The sequence below is a fragment of the Pteropus medius genome, unplaced genomic scaffold (assembly GCF_902729225.1).
Source record: "Pteropus medius unplaced genomic scaffold, Ma_sr-lr_union100, whole genome shotgun sequence".
In the NCBI taxonomy this organism is placed as follows: domain Eukaryota; kingdom Metazoa; phylum Chordata; class Mammalia; order Chiroptera; family Pteropodidae; genus Pteropus; species Pteropus medius.
This window is the reverse complement of record NW_024349519.1, coordinates 20,866,361-20,873,053: the sequence shown is the minus strand read 5'-3', so window position 1 is coordinate 20,873,053 and position 6,693 is coordinate 20,866,361. Positions and strand designations below refer to the sequence as shown.

General features: G+C 32.9%; 1 pseudogene; it reads right to left on the bottom strand.

Annotated features, from left to right (window-relative positions):
• Window positions 1–3,163: 3,163 nt before the first annotated feature.
• On the bottom strand, window positions 3,164–3,282 carry LOC120618829 (uncharacterized; annotated as a pseudogene).
• Between the last annotated feature and the right edge of the window lie 3,411 nt (window positions 3,283–6,693).

Below are 6,693 nucleotides of genomic sequence, written 5' to 3'. Positions count from 1 at the left end.
CATACTGACTTTTAATGAAATTTAACTTAATGGAGTAAATATATATTGAGAGAGTTGGTAGTATTAACCTAAATAATTAAAAAATTATTTGTATAAAGTCATTGACTTATTTTATAAGACAAATGCTATAATACAAATAAATTTAAAAAATTATTACATGAAAAAAACACAAACAATGAGGAGTAAGTGTATTCTTGGGGTAGTAAGAATGAATTTAGGCAGGATAATTAATGTTTTCTTAATGAAGCTGAAGTATCGCTTAGCAAAAGCAGGATTTTTAAAGGACAGTAACAGAATTGAGGCTTTTCCTAACCTGACAGCTCTTTTTTGTTGAACTCTAATTGTGTTTGCAATTTAGATCTATTCTATGAGTCTATCACTCAAAGCCAATATTACAGATGTGCTGGTTTGTTTTACACGTAAAAAGAGAAAAGCCAAGGGACAAGCTAGATCCTATTTCTTCATCATTGATCAGAGGTTCTTTCCACACATAAGAATTTAGGATCATCATAGTAAAACTAATCTTTTTTACATATTGCATAGAGTTGTCCTTTCTCTTAGAATCAGGATTCAAAACGTTCTAACTCCAGGGAATTGAACTAAATAAAATCATTTGTTTTCATTAGGCATCTTTCACCATGGACACTATTCACATATGAAAGCATAAAGCATGATATTCTATTCCATATTTAAGTCCTGAGGCACACGGGAGTTAAAACTGTTTCAAAGTCATTATGAGATACACTTCAAAAAAGAAATTACAATCAGTGGGATCATAAATATAGCTGTTTCACTTTCTTCCACTGTTGCTCTTACAAGATAGAAGCATCTTGATTCTTAAGTAAATAGAGTTGAGAACGGAACCTCCTATCTGCTGCTGTCTTTTCTTAAATATCTCCAAAATGTTTATGTGCTAGAGCCCATTTCAGTATTTTCGTGGGCTTCTATATTAGTAATAGGCATATGGATAGGTAAATACATTTTCCACAAATAACCTAGTAGATCTTGATCCTTTTGGTGTAAACTAAATTAAAGGGGTACAAATTTCAATAATTTAAGATGAAATGAAAGAAAATAAGTCTTTATTTCATTCTTTTATGGCATTTGCGATTTTCATCTAAGTATATGTCTACTATTAATCTCCTTCATTCTTGTTAAAATATCTGATTTTTATTTATTTTCTTTATATCCAAGTTTTCAGCAACGTGTAAAACCTAGATAGTACCAAAAAAAAAGAACATTTTTTGAGAAATGGTAAGAGTACAGCCTCATTTGTATTCAATTTTCCCTGAGTTTTATCTTAAGCCAATTGCCTGAACCTTGTAGCATCACAAAATAATGGTAAAAGCATTGATTAAGGAACCATGAGTCAGATAAGATAGTATGACATTCCACTTACTATTTTAAAATTAATCTTATGAGATTTTTACTAATTATAAATCTATTTATAGCAACTGTTCTAACTTCTCTGGTTTTGAGGAAAGAGGTAGTCAGCCTAAAAGAAGTTATTACAAGTGCAAGGACTGACGTTTTAACAGACTTGATGTTTGAGTGCCCTACATCAATGTGATTTCATGTAAGACTAAGCCTTTCCTAAATGTTCTCTACAGGCTTCACATAGAAAACATTGACCTAAGACTGAGAACTTATTCTGTATTTTCTTGGTTTGTAGGTGTTTTGGGTATCTTTTTGAATATACATATATATATATTACTGGGAAAATTAACTCATTTCTTGTGAATTTGTAAAAGAGCTTCCAGTTCATCAGCAATTATCTATTGTGCACCTTGCATGTGCCTGTCTTTGGGCCAGCACTGGACTTGACTCACAATGAATTAATCTAAGAAAGAAGTAAGATTGGGAAAATTTTGTTCTTCATTTGACTAAATGCTTAATTAGAATCTATAGCATTTCTTGGAATATACATTTTAACACCAAAAAGATATCCAAAGAAACATCCAAAAGAACAAGAAGCCTATTTTAGGAAGCATAATTTGGCTGCAAGTAGGAGAGATAAAGTGCCTAAAGGCAAGTCTATGTACAGATAGAAGAAAAACAACACTATATTATTGCTCTATCAATCCAAATGCAATATGCTGTGCCTTATTTTTATATTGATTCTGGCATTAACCACAATACACTTGAACCATTTTGAAAGACAATAATATAATTTATGCTGGCAATAGGCCAAATAAAAGCCGAAGATAAAAAGCAGTAGCCAGAACTGTTTACTTTTATCCGTGGAGGTTTTGTTAATCACAGAGCGGTAGACAATTCACAATGGAAAAAATACTCCCTTTTAGCAAGTGGCAAAAGCTGAAAATATCTAGAAAAAGCAAGAGGACACAGGAAGTGGTAACACAACCTCAATTAGTAAAGTTTAAAAGTGAGAGTGGAGATAAATTCTTCCAGGCAGTTCCTTCTTCAGCTTTGGGACACCTACAGCATGGCATGTGCACAGTCTTTGATACCTGCCTTTGGAAATCAAAGGCTTTTAAGAATGCTTTCCAAGGTAGTCGACAAGCATGGCTTAAGGGGTGAACTTCTCTCCAAGCTGAGACTTTGCTCTTGCTCCACTGGTTGCTATTCAGAGATCTAAATTCCGTATCCAAGTGACATTTAGAATTTTCTTAGTGACTCAGAGGTCATAATGATAATACTAACAAATACACATACTCATACATAGCCATGACTAACAACATCTCACTCCAAATATATCATTGTATAGTACTTATAACGTCTAAAAGAAACTACCAATCCCTTCCAAAACTCAACCCTGACAGACCTCTCAAGTGGCCTGCCTTTGTGAGAATGTGGCCTGCTGAGAGTAGTATAATTTCCCTAAAATTATCCTTACTAATTTAAGAAACATTGCTGGTCCCTAACGAAATTTTCAATTGTCTGTCCAAGTATAAGAAAAATAAGAACAATTATAGTAAGCTTTATTAAAATTATATTTATATAATATAATGAACAATCTTTTAATTTGAAATTGTCATTCCACTTTTTGTGTAAAAAAAGCTTTTCATTTAAAAAATAATGGTAAAAAATAGTTTATTTATTTATTTTATTTTATTATTTTTTTAGGCAAGGCAACCCTTGGTTGACCTCACAGATTGCAAGTTCCTTGTCAGCTTACAATTCTTTATTTTTTTATTTTTTATGCTTATAGCACCTGGTCTTCCTAGGTGGTCTCCCATCCAAGTACTAACCAGGCTCAACCCTGCTTAGCTTTCAAAATCAGACGGGATCGGGCTTATTCAGGATGACATGGCCATAGACAAAAATAGTGTTTTAAAATTGGTTTGCATTCTATGTCTTCATTTGGCAAAATTATGATGACTTAACTGATAATCTTGACAATTTTGATTTTACTTTTATAGTGAATATATTAAAAGCCAAAAAACTTTTAAGTGGTAGATCTAGTGACAAAAAGTTTAGCCTTCCAAGCTTACCAAATTAAACACCAGAAACAGTGTGCAAAGAGGGATGAACCTTATAAATTAAAGGAGTTGCATATATGTGTGCAAGAAAGTTTTGAAAAGTAAGCACTGCGAATTAAAACAGTGAGATGTTCATAAGGAAAATTAAAACATTTTCCTTATAAAAGGTGAAAATGAATAAAGATCATAACATTGGGTTTTAGAATGGGTGGGTGTAAGAACCAGACATTCTCACACCCCACTGACAGCAAAGGAAACTGATACAAATACATTAGACTTTTATTTGTTAATGGCTATCAAAAGACATATAGTTGTGTGTTAATTTCACACAAAATTTTACATGTAGGAATTTACTTCGAAAATAGTTCTGGATATATCCAGTGATTGAGCAACAAGGGAGTCCTCCTCAGAAGTGTTCATATCATTAAAAAAAAAAAAATTAGAAAATACTCCAGCGTACAAGAATAAAGAACTGCTTTAAAAAATTATGTAGGCCCTAAAATGAAATATTATCTAGCATTAATATGGTGCAAAACGTATGAAAATTTTGAAAGTTCTTTACAATGTACTGTTAAGTGAAAAAAAAAAAAGATCCAAAATACTGTGTATAGTATGATTTATGAATAGATAGAGCAACCCGAAAGTATATATAATACGATTAACAGCTAGGTGGTCAGATTAAGTTTTTCTTCCCCCCTGCCTTTTTTTTTTTTGATAAGTGTTACAGGTTGAATTGTGCTTCTCTAAAAAGATATGTTGATGTCTTAATCCCAAACAACTCAGAATGTGACTTTATTTGGCAACAAGGTCTTTACAGGTATAATTAGCTAAGATGACATTGTACTAGAATAGAGTGGACTCCTACTCCAATATGGCTGGTGCCCTTATAAGAAGACGATGTGAAGTCAGAGACACAAAGTAAAAACACCATGTGACAACAGAGGCAGAGGTTAGAGTGATGCAGCTATAAGCCAAGGAACATCAAGGATCAGCAGCCACCACCAGAAGCTAGGAAGAGGCAGGAAGGTTTCAACTCATTCTCAGAGGGAGCATGGCTTTGTTGACACCTTGATTTTGGACTTTGGCCTTCTAGAACTGTGAGAGAAGGTTTTTGTTGTTTTAAGCCACCCTTTGTCATAATTTATTTTGGCTGCCCTGGGAAACTAATGCAATGGCTAACACATTTGGAAAAGCACAAAAAACATAAATGCATAGTTCAAAGAATTAGTGAAAAGCAGGTACTTATAAGGCTATACTAGAAGCTGCCCTTATGACTCCTCCCAATCCCCACCTCTTATCTCTTTCCCTAAGGTGATGACTACCATGATTTCTAACTCTCTAGTTTCTTCTATGGATAATATGTTTGGAAGTGGAACCAAATAGTATGCATTCTTGTTTGTATAGCTTCTTTTAACCAATATTATGTTTCTAAAATTCAGCCACACATATACCACAATTTATGCATCCATTCGTCTTTGGATAAATGGATATTTGGCATCTTTTGTAGTTTAGTGCTGCTATAAATAATTCTGCTATAGACCTGCTCATGCATATCTTTTGGTTCACATGCACACTCATTTCTTTTTGGTTATTTAACACACGGCATGCATGTTTATAACTTTTGTAGACAATCACAACAACTTTCTAAAATATTTGTATCAATTTATGTACCTACCAGCCATGAGAATTTTTTAAAATAAATTTATTGGGGCAATATCGTTTATACCTGGTACTGATAGCCTTTTTGAATTTTTATCATTCTTGAGGGAGTGTAGTAGTGTCTTACTATATTTTAATTTGCATTTCCTTAATCACTAATCAATATTTTTTCATGTATTTACTACTTTGTGAGTGCTCAGTGGTAAAACTGCACTGAAAAAAAGTTTGCCAGAATAACTAATTTGACAATAAGAAACATATTAAATATAATGGTTATTAAAAAATAGTATCGTTGGTAACATATTAGTAAATAGTTTTAATAGTACTTAACTGAAATTAATAACATTTATTATGTATAAGAAAAATAAACATTTAGAATTGGGTGAGACTCATACTCTCTCATTCCTCTGTAAGAGTTAGCTTTATGAAGCACATTGCTTCAAGTTGTATAAAGCCCCATTGAAAATGGTTTAAAAAATCAGGATATTTATTGCTTAATATAATAACAATTTCAGAGCAGCATGTTTCCAGTGCTTATTAATTCAATGTTCAATGAACATTTTGAGACCACTTCTCTGGTGTTTCAGCTCTACAGGTAAATACCTAGGCAGAGTGATAGAGTGGTTCTCCATGGGTAGAAAGAGTAAGGAGGTCTTCTATGGATTTATGGGGAAAAATTGGTATAATATCACTGATTGTTTTCTCATGACTGATAAGCTCATTGATTTGTTTTTTGATAATATGCTTTGTATAGTTGAAAAACAAGGCCAATGCCCTGAACCAAATTTCACACATATGTTATATTAGCTGTGGGAAAAATACTCTAAATAATAGCCATCTTGAATTAATGCTCAGTTAAATGAAAATTCCAAGTTTAAATTCCAGATGTAACACTGAGCAAGTGTTTCTCAAGCCCAAGTGGGTTGTTATAGAAATCTTTAATCCAAAGATCACGTTTAAAATGTTATTTAACACTTTAATGTATGACACTGATTAATGCTATAGTCACACAGGGATGATCTTATTTCAAACTATATTCCTTAAAATGAGAGTTCAATTCAATATGAAAAAAATTCCAAGATGACAGAAAGAAAAGGCTTATTAAAATATTTTTGGTGATAGCTTTATGAAAATATATAAAAACAGACTTTTTAACATTTCTTTATGAAACGAAAAATAAAGCCTTTCCTTGTAAAGATTTTTGTACTAGAATTGCATTTTTAAAGTTCTCCCTGAACTCACGAATGTTAAATAACTATCACCTACACCAAGATTCTAAACTTGGCAGCCTCTGCAGACACATCCAAACAAACAAAAAAACAAACAGAAATAAAGGCCTCTCTCTCTCTCTCTCTCTCTCAATCTCTCCCCACCTCTCTTTCTCTCTCTCTCACACATACATGTCTCACTCCCTCAGGACACTGTCACTTTCCCCCAGAGACTGACTTGGCGGCTGTATCTCCCCTCTTTCTTCAGGCCGGCCCAGCAGATGCTTCATTCCTCTAACTTCATCTCTTGCATGTCTTAAATCTACTTATTTCTCTCCTTTTGGATATGTCACTCAACTCTTATCTCCTTAGGAACATTTTTT